Source organism: Eucyclogobius newberryi, unplaced genomic scaffold (assembly GCF_026437365.1).
Source record: "Eucyclogobius newberryi isolate DKJ021-1_F unplaced genomic scaffold, fEucNew1.0.hap1 SCAF_55, whole genome shotgun sequence".
In the NCBI taxonomy this organism is placed as follows: Eukaryota; Metazoa; Chordata; class Actinopteri; order Gobiiformes; family Gobiidae; genus Eucyclogobius; species Eucyclogobius newberryi.
In genome coordinates, this window is record NW_027316223.1 from 362,732 (window position 1) to 379,480 (window position 16,749).

The window sequence follows — 16,749 nt, forward strand, 5'->3', positions numbered from 1 at the left end:
CGGGACATTGAGAGAATGGACTCATACAAGTACCTGGGTGTTGATCTGAACCACAAACTGGACTGGACTCATAACACAGACGCACTGTACAGGAAGAGCCAGAGTCGGCTCTACCTCCTGAGGAGACTCAGGTCTTTTGGAGTGACAGGGCCACTCCTGAAGACCTTCTACGACTCTGTGGTGGCATCAGCCCTCCTGTACGGTGTGGCCTGCTGGAGCAGCAGCATCACAGAGAGGGAGAGGAAGAGGCTGGACAAAGTCATCGAGAAGTCCAGCTCCGTCCTGGGCTGTGCTCTGGACTCGGTGCAGGAGGTGGGGGACACGAGGGTCCTGGCTAGATTCACATCTATGCTGGACCATGAGTGTCATCCCCTGCAGGACACTATGTCAACTCTGGAGAGCAGCTTCAGTGAGAGACTAATCCACCCTCGCTGTGTGAGGGAAAGGTTTCGTAGGTCTTTCCTTCCTGCTGCTGTCAGACTTTATAACAAACACTGTTAGTCCTGAACACTCGCAATACTGACCTAACCTAATACTGATGTGCAATTCCGTCATATGTGCAATTGCTGTTGGAATCCATGTGCAATTCATGTGCAATTACTGTGAAATTCATGTGCAATCTATGTGCCGTCATGACACATATTCATGTGCAATTACTGTTGTGATCACATGCAATGGTATTTATGTATTTATCTTATTATCTTATCTTATCTTATCTCATCTCATCTCATCTCATCTCATCTCATCTCATCTCATCTCATCTTATCTTATCTTATCTTTTTTACCATTAAATTAGCTCTTACCTTCTCAAATCCTTCCCATATGGTCTAGCGGTTAGGATTCCTGGCTCTCATTCAGGTGGCCCGGGTTCAACTCCCGGTATGGGAATATCTGGTCTGTCCTTCTGGAATACTTGTAGCCACATTATGTACAAGACTCACCGTGGTTACGAGTACTTTCAAGCTGGACGGAGGTGAAGAGAGGCATAGAAACTTGGCATCAATTTGGGCGCAGCATGCGGAAGTTTGTAATCAACCTTCAGCTTTTCTATGCATCTATAGACTAGCAGGTTGGTTGGTGTTTCTTTTTGGAGCATTTCTAGACAAAGTGGGTCAGCGGTAGAGCGCATACTTTACTTCATTTGGGATCAGTCATGTTTTCCAGCAATTCTTGACTGGACAAGCATATCTTGATTTTTTTATTGGTCTAAAGCTTTCACTGTAATTTTCCAAAGATGCAGTATTGTGGTGGCCAGGTGGTCAAGCTGATGGGCAAAAAATCCATTGGCATTGCTTCATATTTCTTAGAACCCTGCTGGAAACATACCTTTCTCTTCCCCCTGACCAGCAAAGGATGCCACCTGCTTAACAGTGCTTGATTTGTAAATATATAGGTACAGGAACACTTGTGGACTGGGTGATCAGGCCAAAAAAGTTACTGTAACACACAAAAAGTGACGCACATGTAAGTAAAGTAACAATGGGACAAACCTTTGTGTCACAACCAGTCAAATTGGAATAAACAAAAAAAAATGAAGAATTGAATTGCCTATCTGGTCACTGTTTCTGTTGATTCTATTCTATCTGTTCTGTTTTTGTCCATTCTATCATTTTAAGGCATTGATAAGGAAGGGGGTGTAGCTCAGTGGTAGAGCGAATGCTTAGCATGTACGAGGTCTTGGGTTCAATCCCCAGCATCTCCAGGTGACACTGTAGTCTTTGCTAATGGCCAGATTACACTGCAGTGAATTTTAGAGACCTTCACTTAAATATTTCAAATCAGCACATGTGGTGATTCAGTGCAAGCTCCCAGTCCCGCATTACCTTTGAACCTTGTAGCACTTATAAAATTCAAACAATATTATTTCATCCATCCACACTACCTGCAGGAAGGTGAGACAAAGTGGCCCATTCAGGTGGCCTGGGTTCAACTCCTGGCATGGGAACATTGTGGTCAGCCTTTTGGAAGACTTGAATCCACAGTATGAATAAGACACGCTGTGGGTTGTTAAGAGAGACATTGAAAAATCCCATCCATTTAGGATGCAGCGTGCAATATGCAGTAATCAACCTTTAGCTGTTCCATGCAACGTAGCAGCGGTTGTACTTGAAAGCATCCCTTCACAGGGACTGGAACTTAAATCTAGCTCCTTAGAGCACTCAGCCAGATTTTCTGGGGCGGGACAACACAAACTCAGAGCTGCTTGATAGTGCTTCCTACCCCATTAAAAAAAAACTGTATTAAAAATCAAGACCTGGCTCTATTTGGCTGAACCAAAAGAAAGATACAAATCCCGAGCTATGTGCTTCTCTCCATGACATGCAGAACCAAGCACATTTAGATATTAAAAATGCTTGCTTAAAAGCTGGTGACCCAACTATGCACTGTTCTTTAACCTCTCAAACATCAATGAGGCTTATGTTACAATTCAATCTGTTACACTTGATCTTTATATTTCTCATATGGTCTAGGGGTTAGAATTTCTAGTTCTCGCCGAGGCAGCCTGGGCAACATTCCCAACTTCCAGTATGGGTATGTCTCGCCAAACCTGAGCTTAGAATGTTTAGTAAAACATGCTGTCTCCATGAATTCATGGAGAGTTAAATCTGGTAATGTAATTGCGCTAGTTTCAGAAAATAATGTGGATAATTTCCACTTTCTTAAACACAGTTTTGATGTATATTGTTGTTGTGGCCGAGAGGTTAAGGCGATGGACTTGAAATCCATTGGGGTTTCCCCGCGCAGGTTCGAGTCCTGTCAGCAACGTGTGTTTAGCAGCACAGATTTTGAGGTTCTATTCTATAAACCAGCATGTTTGCTGATGTTTAATTTCGGAGCCTTTCTATCAGAACGAGGGCATTTATGAAATCCTTGTTTCAATCCCCTGCATCTCCATTCAATATGTTGATGGCACAAAGTGAAAAGTGTTGACTCCAGGTCTCGCTTGGACAATAATCATGACAGACAAGAGATGGTTATGTAGCTCAGTGTTAGAGCACAGTCTTTCGTAGCAAGATCCCAGTTCCACATTCCTTTAAAATTAGATTTCATATTTTGAAGCGATTTGAGTCTATTAGACGTATACAGCCCCATGGGCATTACGCACTGGCCTCTTGAACCAGGGATTGTGGGTTTGAGTCCCATGATCATAACCATTCAGCAGAGTGGCGCAGCGGAAGCGTGCTGGGCCCATAACCCAGAGGTCGATGGATCGAAACCATCCTCTGCTAGAATGTTTTTTCTTGCATTATTGCCATTGTCAATCCAAATTAACCAAGCTAGTCAGTAATGTGTTGGATGATGGAAGCCGATCTTCAGCGCAAGCTCCCAGTTCCACATTTGCTTTGAATCTAGCAGCACATTTCTTTTATCCATCCTACATTGTTATTTCTTTTTTGGGGAAAAGGATAGCTGAGTAGTGAAAGAAGATGTAGGTCAAAAAAGACCCATGATTAGACATTTTGAAGCAATTTGAGTCTATTATGGGTACATAACCCCATAAGCAATATGCACAGGATACTAGCCTCCAAAATCCGGGATTGTGGATTTCAGGTCCATGGTCTAATAGGCTGAGCCACAAGGAAAATACTAATCACTAGACTTGTTGCACGTGGAATGGGCTTATATCTATTACATACAGAACTGTTCCTTAACTCTCAAGCATCAATGAGGCCTTCTTTATACGCCATAAGGCGCTGGTACAGCTAGCAGCCCGGTGTAAACGCTCTCTCTTTTTTCTCACACTTATTGTGCTTCATCTCCTATATTTTGTAAATATAGTTAGTACATTTTTTCTATTTTACTGTACGATAGGGACACGCGCTGGAATCGTTTTTAATTCAACTGTTTTTGACTTTTTTCAGCTGGATTTGAGCGTTTTTCGTCGTGTTGTTGTGATGTGAGCTAGCTCCGAGCTAGCCCCCCCGCGCCCTCCGGCCGCCGCCAAAGTACGGCGTGTTGTCGGTACACGCTTATATACACGTTTATATGAAAGAGGAACTTCATGAACGATCGGGACACGCACTGGAATCGCTTTAAAATAACTTGTTTTGACTTTATTCGGCTGGATTGAGTGTTTTCATCGTGTCTTGGCTCTGAGTCCCACGGCTCCGGCCCCGCCCCCCGGCCGGCGCCGTACCGCGTTTACACAAAGGAGGAACTAATGAAACTGCGGAGAACAGTCGTCTTACCCGGAGATCGTCACGTTATCCCGGCGGACATCCTAAGGAAAACGCAACGAAGCAGACAGGCTGGACGTAAACTCAGAGAGAAGAGAGGGACAAACAGGAAGTCGGTTCCCGCCGTAGTCATGGGTAACGTGAGGTCCCTTCAAAATAAAATGACGGAAATAGCGAGCCTCATGCGGTCCCAGAGGATTTACAGTTTGTGAGAGCACGGGATTGTGTGTCTGACACTCGGACCTGCAGTGTGGGGGCGCCCCAGGGCACTGTCCTCGCGCCCTTTCTCTTCACCCTTTACACTGCAGACTTCAGACATGACACGGACAGCTGTGTCCTGCAGAAGTTCTCTGATGACTCTGCCATCATCGGACTCATCACGGACGAAGATGACGCAGAGTACAGAGGACTGGCGCAGGACTTTGAGGACTGGTGTCAGCGGAACCACCTCATCAAAGCGGGGAAGACCAAGGAAATGGTGGTGGATTTCCGCAGACGCCACCCCACTGCCCCCTTACCAGTGAACATCCAGGGACGGGACATTGAGAGAATGGACTCATACAAGTACCTGGGTGTTGATCTGAACCACAAACTGGACTGGACTCATAACACAGACGCACTGTACAGGAAGAGACAGAGTCGGCTCTACCTCCTGAGGAGACTCAGGTCTTTTGGAGTGACAGGGCCACTCCTGAAGACCTTCTACGACTCTGTGGTGGCATCAGCCCTCCTGTACGGTGTGGCCTGCTGGAGCAGCAGCATCACAGAGAGGGAGAGGAAGAGGCTGGACAAAGTCATCGAGAAGTCCAGCTCCGTCCTGGGCTGTGCTCTGGACTCGGTGCAGGAGGTGGGGGACATGAGGGTCCTGGCTAGATTCACATCTATGCTGGACCATGAGTGTCATCCCCTGCAGGACACTATGTCCGCTCTGGAGAGCAGCTTCAGTGAGAGACTAATCCACCCTCGCTGTGTGAGGGAAAGGTTTCGTAGGTCTTTCCTTCCTGCTGCTGTCAGACTTTATAACAAACACTGTTAGTCCTGAACACTCGCAATACTGACCTAACCTAATACTGATGTGCAATTCCGTCATATGTGCAATTGCTGTTGGAATCCATGTGCAATTCATGTGCAATTACTGTGAAATTCATGTGCAATCTATGTGCCTTCATGACACATATTCATGTGCAATTACTGTTGTGATCACATGCAATGGTATTTATGTATTTATCTTATTATCTTATCTCATCTCATCTCATCTCATCTCATCTCATCTCATCTTATCTTATCTTATCTTATCTTTTTTACCATTAAATTAGCTCTTACCTTCTCAAATCCTTCCCATATGGTCTAGCGGTTAGGATTCCTGGCTCTCATTCAGGTGGCCCGGGTTCAACTCCAGGTATGGGAATATCTGGTCTGTCCTTCTGGAATACTTGTAGCCACATTATGTACAAGACTCACCGTGGTTACGAGTACATTCAAGCTAGACGGAGGTGAAGAGAGGCATAGAAACTTGGCATCAATTTGGGCGCAGCATGCGGAAGTTTGTAATCAACCTTCAGCTTTTCTATGCATCTATAGACTAGCAGGTTGGTTGGTGTCCCTCTAATTGCAATAAGAAATGAAGAAAAACTCTGGATTCAGAGCGCTAACCGCTATACCGTTGAACCACACCTTTCTACAGGATGTCCTGTTTTGAAAATAAGTATGACATTTGATCATTGGGCTATATCAAAGAGAGCAGCATTGAAGTAGGCAAACTTCTGCTTCATGGTTTCATTGTGTGGTGGTCATCACATCTGCCCTACACGCAGAAGGTCTTGGGTACAACATTCAGCGAAACCAAACATGTTACCAAACATGTTCATGCGAACAATGTTCCAACGAAAGCTTGCTGTTTATGTTTTATAGATCCTTTCCAGGCCATTTATGTCCTGATCTCGCAAAATATCCAATCGACCCAGCATTCCTATTCATTGTATTTTTGAGCAAAGACTAACATTCAGGTACACATGCCGAAACCCGGGATTGAACCAGGAATAACGTAGCGAGAAAATGAACTAGTTCTGTGTGTCCTTTTTTCTTTTCTTTTGATTAAACATAAAACAATACAGGACACGACCAGGGAGCAAAAATCGTAATTAAAAGAACTTAATAGTTACATAAAACATATCATAACATGACATAACATAAAAACAAAATCACATTTAAATGAAAATAGGGGGCCTACTTGGTCCAAGTCAATCAAATTAGTGCTTATCCAAATTAAGCCTGAATGTCACTGTTTTCCATTCATCCAATGTCTAATGTCTGTTACTATGTCAGTCAAGTCTTTGATCGTTGGCGTGGTTGGTGTCGAGCATTTCTTTGTGATGGCCTTTTTCTCTACAGCCAAAAGTATGTTCCAAGGGTATCCATTTATTGTGTCCATGGCAGGAGTGTTGAGGCCCAAGTACATAGTTTTAAATTTGAGTGGGATGGCAAAGTGTGATAAAATGTGAATATATGATTGTATTTCTGTGATGTATTTTATCTGCATAATAGTGATATATTATCTGCATCATTAGTCTAAGAGAAGAACGGGTGTGTGAGAAACTGGATTTGTGAAGGGGTCGTAAAGATGGCCAAAGGATGTTTACCCGAGGGGGGGTGATAACCCAGAGGAGTCTGGGTAATGTTTACCCAAGGCTTGATCTCTACGGAAAAATACCAAGTGCCTTGATGTGAGGCTGACCAATGAGAAATGTGACCCGCCTATTCCAGAATATCTAATAAAACCAACCAGCATGGGAAATAACAGGGTGAGACGCGGGGGTGAGACACAGGAGGATCACGTAAGCTGCTTACAACAGCTTGCGTGATCAGTCCCCGCGTTTTCTCCCATGCATGCCATACAAATGTCTGATCTTTCTGTGTCGTTTCATATTCTAAGTTGAATTGTGTTCTCTATGTGTTAAGGAATAGCATCGGGTGTATGTCTCATTTCTTGACATTTTCTGGTCCTATCGAGCCGGATGACAAGCAGCCCCTTCGCGGAGATTGACGGGTGAATCGGTGAAGTCTGTGCACAGCTGAAAGAAGTCCACTTTTCCCGTGGCCGCCCATCGCACCTCATTCTCCGCCAGGAGAGCGCGTCGTTTCGAAGCAGCAGGAGAACACAGGCGACAAAGAAGGTCAGACAAAATTTTGTGTGTGAAAAAGAGTTAGCCATAAAACGTTTTTATGCATTAGTTTGATATTTACTGGAAAAATATTGTAGGCTTATGGACGAGATAAGTTTCTCACATAAAGCAAGGCAGTTAGGTATTACTGAGGAAATACCCAGTTTCAAATTACTGAGGAAATACGCAGTTTAGGTATTACTGAGGAAATACCCAGTTTAATATTACTGAGGAAATATGTGTGAATGTAAGCGCTGTGCACGAGCGAAGTAAGTAAGAGAGAAGTGTGAATGTGTGAATGAGGATTAATAAGTGATTAACTAACGAGTGTGAGAATCACAATTAATCAAGGGTCACAAGGCGTTATTCTGAGAGATCTAAAATTTGCAGTCACGGGTGAATCTTAAACACCACGTTTATGTCCGGAGGAATCTAATAAGGAATTTTCTCTAGAAGCTTGACATTAACCGTGACTGTAAAGCAAGTAGCATTTCTCTCAGACGACCGAGACCACATAATGCCAGAATTATCACCCCAAACTGTAAAAAGACAAAGGAAAAGTTATAGAGGATTTTGGAGGGAGACTTCCAGCGTGCTCAGATGACGTGGCAGAGAGGGGGAGATAAGGGGGGTCAACAAGACAGGAGAATGGGGAGAAAGCACTCAGAGGACGCTCTGAATGAATGAATTAGGAACTAAACTCAGCTGTTTTAAATTTTAGTCTGTAGAACAAATTTAAGGGTTTTGTTTGATTGACAACAATCAATTATAAAGATTTCATTAAACTTGATAAGAGATGAAGATGAATTCAGATTTTTATAGATGGCCAATATTTTGGGGAATGTGATCACAGACAGGACACTTCCTGTCCCCGACATAGATGACAAAAGTTGTGTTTTTACGGTATCGTGTTTTTTTGAGTGCACAGAACAAACCTACGTTTTGTTTTGTTTTATTTTTGGATTTGACAAAAAATATTTTTTGGACTTAATGCATGACTAGATCAAAGTACAGGACGAAAAGACAGAAGTGTTTTTAAATTTAGAATCAAATGCAGGCACAGGCCTGGTGTGATAATGTGGGTAAATTAATGACTACTGATGTTTTTGGACAGTAGAATGGGCAGTAAGTAAAGTGAAAAGTTATATCAGTAACTTATTTATTTGTATTATCATGAGGAAACCTCGTATTGCGATGTAGACGTAAGTGAGGGAATAAGTTAAATAGTGACGTGCCAATGTCCTCCTTGGAAAGACATGAATGGGTCATTAACTAAAGACAACAGGACACCAAGTCATAAAGATAGTCAGAGATAAGGGGCTATTGACTGGCAAAGAATCTGGAGAGGACTCAGGATGGAGCAGATGTCGTTATCTTTACGTATCACAGTGACAATTAACAGCAACTCCACCTCAGGGGGGGTTGACGTGATGGGTAATAGGAAAAGTTAAAATTAACAGGGAAAGAATTTGACATTCTAAAGTAAATACCTGAAGGATTGTTGAGATTCAATCAAGAATTGAATAGATTTAAATAAGACAATATCATCTAAATTTAGACGCTATAGAAGTTATGAAAACCAGTGATAATAGGACTTAAACATTATAGGACTCAGGACGGAGGCAAGAGATGGTTAGACTGATAAAATGACGTGCCTTATGGATAAGGGGAAGGTTTAGAATCATTTTGATTGTTAATACACATATAGACTTGCTAGAACAAACTAATACACAATGTTTGTAAAGCACCACATGAGCAGGTGTGAGAGATTGAGTTTGAATCTCACCTGAAGCACATATAAAAGATTAGCACATATTACATTAGATGTGTGACTTTATGCAGGCCACACAAACAGAGGAGATGTGAAATTATTAATTATGTGAAGAATTCTAAGTTGTGAACTGACCCTTATGGCCAGCTCAACGGGGGAATTATTGAGATAATTATTATTGTTTGATGTATTTGTAGTTGTATTGCACATACACACACACATACATACATACGCGCGCACACGTGGACAACCAAACATTTAGAGTTTGAAACTTTTAGAGTTTGAAACAAATGGTGGTAAAACAGATTTACAAGTTACAGATCGCAGAGGCAGTGTCGGATTACAGACACACAGGGTGGGGGCCCAGCGCCGTGGAAGGGGGGCTCAGCCAGGGATGTGACCACTGAACTGTGAAAAGTCAAGAGGTGACATTGCGGAGTGGAGTGACAGACGCAATTCCATCTCTTCCTTGATTACATCCTGGATTAGTGAACGTTGTAAACTATCTGGATTATTGAATTTTGGTTAAATGTAGAAGTTTGAGAAATGGGCAAAGCCATATCTCAAAAAGGAGGGCTATTGTACGTGTAAACAAATATTCCGAATCAAAAATTACTAAAAAAAAAATTGTAAACAAGAAAACTGAAATACACTGAATTGTCGAAAAGACTTTATCACCGCAGAGAACGTGTTGGAGATGTGGTGTTTACAGAAACGAGCCAAGTGGACGAGCAAGGTGGACGGAGCCACATCGTGTCGTCCTCACACCGACCATTGGAGGGACGAGAACATGGGTGCTCTCATGGGAAAGTGAGAGAAATGTCTGGACAACACAGCGGCAGATCCTTAACATCGCAGACGCAGGACTTTGTTTGTATTCTTCGTTTCTGTATGCAGAGACGACAGACAGATTCGTGTAGGCAAAGTACTATACTCTGCTACGATGAACGAGAGCCAGAGGCTACGGTGCGCAGAGTACCATACTCTGTGAAAAAGAATCAACGAGTTATCATCATCAAGTGATGACGGTAATATGGGTGCTGAACACCTGTATTATGCACCGGACAATCGGGACAATCGGGACAATCGATCAACATACACAACTGTGTATACCGGGAAATGAAACATACACAGACCTGGAATAGAGGGAAGCAAATAAGTGATCAACTTGAAAGGTTATGAAATGCATGATGTGTAATAATGTACAATGTATAATTGACATGACAGAGGCTGAAGAAACACAATGGCATATTATACAGCCACTGTTGTTTGCACGAACAGAGTGTATTTTTTATCTGCTACAACATAACTACATGTAATGTTAATGAGATTATGAATTGAGATGGGAAATGTACCAGTTCATATGTGTCATAGGTGTGACCGAAGCGAGCAGCGGGAGGAGGTCTCTTAAGAAACCAAGCAAGGACGTATGGTGATGTGGGGACACTTGTGGGACGTTGTGCCTATGTATCGCTTTTGTGATCAGCATCACCCAGAACCATACCGCAGGGTCAAGGGCGAGAGGTTAGTGGACAATCTGGTCCCAGTAGCACCTGATACTACGTATTTGATTCTATTGGGGTGTCCAGAGAGGTCCCTGACGAGTCAAAGTGACTGACCAGAGAGCAGCGGGTTTAAGGGCTTTCCGCTTGTACTTCTATATTTCCCATCACACCGCACAAAATATAGACAAGATAAATTGTCTGTTTGTCAAATTACAGAGATTGACCAATCTGACTCAAAATTTAGGACAGTAATGCTGTAGAAATGTTGTGGGCCGAGAGAAAAGAAGTGTGTTCAATGTTGAGAAATGTGCATAGACTTTTTGAGTGTAAAAGTGTCATTTTAACACCTATATGAAAGACATGTTGAAAACTGAAAAGAGTAATGTGTTTGGCATATGAGACAGTAGACTAATGCTTTGATAAACAGGAGGGAAATGTGATAAAATGTGAATATATGATTATATTTCTGTGATGTATTTTATCTGCATAATAGTGATATATTATCTGCATCATTAGTCTAAGAGAAGAACGGGTGTGTGACAAACTGGATTTGTGAAGGGGTCGTAAAGATGGCCAAAGGATGTTTACCAGAGGGGGGGTGATAACCCAGAGGAGTCTGGGTAATGTTTACCCAAGGCTTGATCTCTACGGAAAAATACCAAGTGCCTTGATGTGAAGCTGACCAATGAGAAATGTGACCCGCCTATTCCAGAATATCTAATAAAACCAACCAGCATGGGAAATAACAGGGTGAGACGCGGGGGTGAGACGCAGGAGGATCACGTAAGCTGCTTACAACAGCTTGCGTGATCAGTCCCCGCGTTTTCTCCCATGCATGCCATACAAATGTCTGATCTTTCTGTGTCGTTTCATATTCTAAGTTGAATTGTGTTCTCTATGTGTTAAGGAATAGCATCGGGTGTATGTCTCATTTCTTGACACAAAGTCAAAAACAGTCTGCAGTGCTCTGTGAATTTCAGTCCATTATTTTTGAGCAACAGCACAGCCCCAAAACACCTGATAGTGGTTTGCCTGCTGGGTTCTCCAGCAGTTAGCATTTCCTTGTGAATAATGGGCACTTTGACATGGTGTGGTGAAAAAACATATTTTTCCCCTTCAGGCATGTGATTTTGTGGTCTTCCTTAGGGCTGTTCCTACATTTCCACACTCTTGGTCAGACAAAACCAGGTTAACTTCTCGTTCCCATTGGTTTAGAATATACTTAGCAGAACGTTGTCCAGATTACCAATGCATTGAGATCATTTAGAAATGATTCCCCTCGCAAGTTCTGATTGATTGGTTTCAACAAAGATTACTGTCAGAGGATTATAGTGGTCATTTCTTTGTTTCATTTCTTGCTTATAATAAGTCCTATAAAAGTCCTGTCTCTCCAAGTCAAAGGATTCCTTCAACACATCAATGCTTTTCATTTGAGTTTCTTTTGCAATGCGGTGAAACGTTTACGCCTTTTGTAATCCAGGCGTTGAATCATAAGCTTGGTCATAAGAAAACCAACACCAGATTTTAACAGCTTTGTTTAGTTTGTATGCTTTGGTTGGCTCCTTTCAGGGGGTAAGCACAGATTTTACCCAAAGATTCTTCTTGTTTCTGCACTTTTTCAAAAGAGTAACGCTGCTCTCGGGGCACTCAAGGTTCCACCGAGATTTGAACTCGGATCGCTGGATTCAGAGTCCAGAGTGCTAACCATTACACCATGGAACCGCAGACTGGTCATTGGAAGGATAACTTTCATCCAAATCTATAAGTCTTTACATCAATCATCCCTTGCCAAAAAAATGAGAAACAAGGAGTGCAAACAGTGCAAATAATCTTGATGTGCAGCAATACTTTTCCCTCTCTTAATGCAAAGTGTAGCAGCAGTAAACTTGAGGGGGAAAGGTATGGGTTTGAGGGCTCTTCTTGTGGGCTTTTCTGTCCTTGTAAATATTTTTCATAGACAAAAGAGTAGGCATTTCCTGTTTACTAAACAGGCCCTTTGACCAAGGAAGCCGCAGCGCCATAATGATTTCCTGGTTTCCTTACATAATTAGATACAGTGGTTACTTCTGTGATTGTATTTCTTGCTTGCTCTGGCAAGGTGCGCAGTCGTCCCTGGGTGGGCTCCAACCACCAACCTTTCGGTTAACAGCCGAACGCGCTAGCCGATTGCGCCACAGAGATGCATATCCATAAAAGACTTGTCCCTCTAATTGCAATAAGAAATGAAGAAAAACTCTGGATTCAGAGCGCTAACCGCTATACCGTTGAACCACACCTTTCTACAGGATATCCTGTTTTGAAAATAAGTATGACATTTGATCATTGGGCTATATCAAAGAGAGCAGCATTGAAGTAGGCAAACTTCTGCTTCATGGTTTCATTGTGTGGTGGTCATCACATCTGCCCTACACGCAGAAGGTCTTGGGTACAACATTCAGCGAAACCAAACATGTTACCAAACATGTTCATGCTAACAATGTTCCAACGAAAGCTTGCTGTTTATGTTTTATAGATCCTTTCCAGGCCATTTATGTCCTGATCTCGCAAAATATCCAATTGACCCAGCATTCCTATTCATTGTATTTTTGAGCAAAGACTAACATTCAGGTACACCTGCCGAAACCCCGGATTGAACCAGGGACCTTTAGATATTCAGTCTAACGCTCTCCCAACTGAGCTATTTCAGCTACTTTATCGAATAAATTAGGCAAGGGAGGGAAACGTGTGGCATAACGTAGCGAGAAAATGAACTATTTCTGTGTGTCCTTTTTTCTTTTCTTTTGATTAAACATAAAACAATACAGGACACGACCAGGGAGCAAAAATTGTAATTAAAAGAACTTAATAGTTACATAAAACATAACATAACATAACATAACATAACATAACATAAAATAAAAACAAAATCACCTTTAAATGAAAATAGGGGCCTACTTGGTCCAAGTCAATAAAATTAGTGCTTATCCAAATTAAGCCTGAATGTCACTGTTTTCCATTCATCCAATGTCTAATGTCTGTTACTATGTCAGTCAAGTCTTTGATCGTTGGCGTGGTTGGTGTCGAGCATTTCTTTGTGATGGCCTTTTTCTCTACAGCCAAAAGTATGTTCCAAGGGTATCCATTTATTGTGTCCATGGCAGGAGTGTTGAGGCCCAAGTACATAGTTTTAAATTTGAGTGGGATGGCAAAGTCAAAAACAGTCTGCAGTGCCCTGTGAATTTCAGTCCATTATTTTTGAGCAACAGCACAGCCCCAAAACACCTGATAGTGGTTTGCCTGCTGGGTTCTCCAGCAGTTAGCATTTCCTTGTGAATAATGGGCACTTTGACATGGTGTGGTGAAAAAAACATATTTTTCCCCTTCAGGCATGTGATTTTGTGGTCTTCCTCAGGGCTGTTCCTACATTTCCACACTCTTGGTCAGACAAAACCAGGTTAACCCTTTAGGCGCCAGAGATTATGGATGAAATAAATGTATAAATAAAAAACTTCCTGAGATACAGAGAACTGAAGCCGGGGCACAGCTCTGGGTCGGCAGTGCCCCTGGAGGCCCGTAGAAGCTCCACACTCCAGTTGATTCTTGGATAAAAGTGCACCCAGCCGGTCTCGAACTCGCGTGAGGCGGAGCAGGGTTCACACACCCCGCACACGGCCAGACTTTGCCCGGCCAGGGAGCACCTTCTGCGGGTCGGAGGCTCCGGGTCGGAGCCCCTGGAGCCTGGAGCCCTCACTGGGCCCCGAACTCGGCTGCCGGAGGCAGTGCAGTGCCTCATGGATAAAGGTGCACCCAGCCGGTCTCGAACTCGCGTGAGGCGGAGCAGGGTTCACCCACCCCGCACACGGCCAGACTTTGCCCGGCCAGGGAGCACCTTCTGCGGGTCGGAGGCTCCGGGTCGGAGCCCCTGGAGCCTGGAGCCCTCACTGGGCCCCGAACTCGGCTGCCGGAGGCAGTGCAGTGCCTCATGGATAAAGGTGCACCCAGCCGGTCTCGAACTCGCGTGAGGCGGAGCAGGGTTCACCCACCCCGCACACGGCCAGACTTTGCCCGGCCAGGGAGCACCTTCTGCGGGTCGGAGGCTCCGGGTCGGAGCCCCTGGAGCCTGGAGCCCTCACTGGGCCCCGAACTCGGCTGCCGGAGGCAGTGCAGTGCCTCATGGATAAAGGTGCACCCAGCCGGTCTCGAACTCGCGTGAGGCGGAGCAGGGTTCACCCACCCCGCACACGGCCAGACTTTGCCCGGGGAAGGGCCACTCTGGCTGGGCATGGCCTCCGCTGAGCACCCCCTGGAGCCCCCGGAGCACCTCCAGAGCCACCCCCCACTCTCCCCAGATTCTGCCCGGGGAAGGGCCACTCTGGCTGGGCATGGCCTCCACTGAGCACCCCCTGGAGCCCCCGGAGCACCTCCAGAGCCACCCCCCACTCTCCCCAGACTCTGCCCGGGGAAGGGCCACTCTGGCTGGGCATGGCCCCCACTGAGCACCCCCTGGAACCCCTGGAGCCCCCGGAGCACCTCCAGAGCCACCCCCCACTCTCCCCAGATTCTGCCCGGGGAAGGGCCACTCTGGCTGGGCATGGCCTCCACTGAGCACCCCCTGGAGCCCCCGGAGCACCTCCAGAGCCACCCCCCACTCTCCCCAGACTCTGCCCGGGGAAGGGCCACTCTGGCTGGGCATGGCCTCCGCCGAGCACCCCCTGGAAACCCTGGAGCCCCTCCAGAGCCACCCCCCACTCCTTCAGACTCACCCCGGGGAAGGGCCACTCTGGCTGGGCATGGCCCCCACTGAGCACCCCCTGGAACCCCTGGAGCCCCCGGAGCACCTCCAGAGCCACCCCCCACTCTCCCCAGATTCTGCCCGGGGAAGGGCCACTCTGGCTGGGCATGGCCTCCGCCGAGCACCCCCTGGAACCCCTGGAGCCCCTCCAGAGCCACCCCCCACTCCTCCAGACCCACCCAGGGGAAGGGCCACTCTGGCTGGGCATGGCCTCCGCCGAGCACCCCCTGGAACCCCTGGAGCCCCTCCAGAGCCACCCCGCATTCCCCCAAACTCAGTCTGGGGACGGGCCACTCGGGCTGGGCATGGCCTCCGCCGAGCACCCCCCTGGAACCCCTGGAGCCCCTCCAGAGCCACCCCGCATTCCCCCAAACTCAGTCTGGGGACGGGCCACTCGGGCTGGGCATGGCCTCCGCCGAGCACCCCCTGGAACCCCTGGAGCCCCTCCAGAGCCACCCCCCACTCCTCCAGACTCACCCCGGGGAAGGGCCACTCTGGCTGGGCATGGCCCCCACTGAGCACCCCCTGGAACCCTTGGAGCCCCCGGAGCACCTCCAGAGCCACCCCCCACTCTCCCCAGATTCTGCCCGGGGAAGGGCCACTCTGGCTGGGCATGGCCTCCGCCGAGCACCCCCTGGAACCCCTGGAGCCCCTCCAGAGCCACCCCGCATTCCCCCAAACTCAGTCTGGGGACGGGCCACTCTTCCCCGGGTTGCAGGCTCTGGGACTCCGGGGATGACCACCGGGGACCAGGCCCTCCCTTCGAACCCGGGGACCCACACTTAAGCACCCCCACACGGGCTACACACCCTTGGTTCAGCCCCCTGGAGGTCCGTGCCCTTGGTACTATACCATGGAAGTCCGTGCCCTTGGTACTCTGACTGGAGTACCAAGGGAACGGCCCAGCACTCACCACAGAGGCTCGCGCCGGCCCCGGCCCACCTTTCGTCCCCGGGTACCCACACTTAAGCACCCCCACACGAGCTACACACCCTTGGTGCAGCCCCCTGGAAGTCCGTGCCCTTGGTACTCTGAGCCACTTTAAAAGATAAAAAGCACCAGGACCCCAAGGCCCTGGCTCCCCTGTCCCCTACACCACACTTGGAGGCAGGGCCCTTGCCCTCCACTGGCTGCCCCCGCGCCCAATGTACTCCATAACCGAAGAAGAGAGGGGGGACCCGGAGGCCGGCCTACTAGGGTAACAGGTTTAATTTAGAGCCGGGGCTCTGGACCACAAATGCCTACAACCCCGCAGTGCGCAGGAGCCTTCGAAGCTGGATGAAACCAGAACGGGGCCCTACGATGGCGGTGACCAGCCACAGTTGATAGCAAAGTGAGCCCTGGACAGGCGCTGCATTTGACA

General features: G+C 46.4%; 7 non-coding genes across 7 annotated transcripts; 5 read left to right on the forward strand and 2 right to left on the reverse strand.

The window, feature by feature from the left end:
• Positions 1-816: 816 nt before the first annotated feature.
• trnae-cuc (transfer RNA glutamic acid (anticodon CUC)) lies at positions 817-888 on the forward strand. The gene has a single exon. It is a non-coding gene; the product is annotated as a tRNA-Glu (tRNA).
• A 742-nt stretch (positions 889-1,630) lies between these two features.
• trnaa-agc (transfer RNA alanine (anticodon AGC)) lies at positions 1,631-1,702 on the forward strand. Its single transcript has one exon. It is a non-coding gene; the product is annotated as a tRNA-Ala (tRNA).
• A 982-nt stretch (positions 1,703-2,684) lies between these two features.
• Positions 2,685-2,766, forward strand: trnas-uga (transfer RNA serine (anticodon UGA)). Its single transcript has one exon. It is a non-coding gene; the product is annotated as a tRNA-Ser (tRNA).
• A 392-nt stretch (positions 2,767-3,158) lies between these two features.
• On the forward strand, positions 3,159-3,230 carry trnam-cau (transfer RNA methionine (anticodon CAU)). Its single transcript has one exon. It is a non-coding gene; the product is annotated as a tRNA-Met (tRNA).
• A 2,284-nt stretch (positions 3,231-5,514) lies between these two features.
• Positions 5,515-5,586, forward strand: trnae-cuc (transfer RNA glutamic acid (anticodon CUC)). Its single transcript has one exon. It is a non-coding gene; the product is annotated as a tRNA-Glu (tRNA).
• A 6,679-nt stretch (positions 5,587-12,265) lies between these two features.
• On the reverse strand, positions 12,266-12,337 carry trnaq-cug (transfer RNA glutamine (anticodon CUG)). Its single transcript has one exon. It is a non-coding gene; the product is annotated as a tRNA-Gln (tRNA).
• An 892-nt stretch (positions 12,338-13,229) lies between these two features.
• Positions 13,230-13,302, reverse strand: trnaf-gaa (transfer RNA phenylalanine (anticodon GAA)). The gene has a single exon. It is a non-coding gene; the product is annotated as a tRNA-Phe (tRNA).
• Between the last annotated feature and the right edge of the window lie 3,447 nt (positions 13,303-16,749).